The sequence below is a fragment of the Lipotes vexillifer genome, unplaced genomic scaffold (genome assembly GCF_000442215.2).
Source record: "Lipotes vexillifer unplaced genomic scaffold, Lipotes_vexillifer_v1.1 scaffold796, whole genome shotgun sequence".
Taxonomy (NCBI): domain Eukaryota; kingdom Metazoa; phylum Chordata; class Mammalia; order Artiodactyla; family Lipotidae; genus Lipotes; species Lipotes vexillifer.
Window position 1 is genome coordinate 34,825 of NW_006773072.1, and position 866 is coordinate 35,690.

Sequence of the window (866 nt, forward strand, 5' to 3'; positions counted from 1 at the left end):
AAATTGCAGTGTGCAGCTCTGGCCTCACCACTAGCCCCATGACCAGCCAAGTGAGCACTATCTGGTGTCATCAAAATCAACTACAATCCCCAAACCAAGCAATGCACAACTTCATTCTATTGACTAAGACTCGTGTCTTTATCAGAGTATCTACAACGTAAACACTTTAAATATGAAAACCAAGAAGTTGCCTGGCCCAGAAAATTACAATCCCAAAAACATTTCACATAAGTAAAAATATTTTACATCCAGACATTTAACAAGTCTCTTATATTAACATAAAATGTTATAAAAGTTTTGTCTATAGAAAGTAAGTTTCTCCCCACACTACTAAGTAAACATTTTAAAATATTTAAAAATGTCTTTTGAAGGGGCTTCAAGTTATTGCCTACATGAGTCCTTTCCACTTCTCAGTCTAGCCATATGTGAGACCACGTGTGCAGTCCTAACCTTCACTCGTAACGCTGAGCACAGTGCCTGATACCTAGAAGGTATCCAAGAGGGATTTGATGAATTAGTTAATTAAATAATCAATATTCAGTATCTGTTCGCCCTTCAGTGTTAGAATATCCACTAGCAGGACTTCCCTGGTGGTCCAGTGGCTAAGACTCTGCGCTCCCACTGCAGGGGGCCCAGGTTCGATCCCTGGTCCGGGAACTAGATCCCACATGCTGCAACTAAGAGTTTGCATGGCAAAACTAAAAAAAAAAAAAGAAGATCTCACATCCCACAACGAAGACCTGGTGCAGACAAATAAATAAATAAATAAGTGCTTTAAAAAAAAAAAAAAGAATATCCACCAGTTCCTGTCATAGCCCATATTATTGTAGCACAACTCTGATTGCTAAAATCTTCTAAAAATTAAA

General features: G+C 38.3%; 1 non-coding gene across 1 annotated transcript; it reads left to right on the top strand.

Moving 5' to 3' along the window:
* Positions 1–584: 584 nt before the first annotated feature.
* TRNAG-CCC (transfer RNA glycine (anticodon CCC)) lies at positions 585–657 on the top strand. Its single transcript has one exon. It is a non-coding gene; the product is annotated as a tRNA-Gly (tRNA).
* Positions 658–866: the final 209 nt, after the last annotated feature.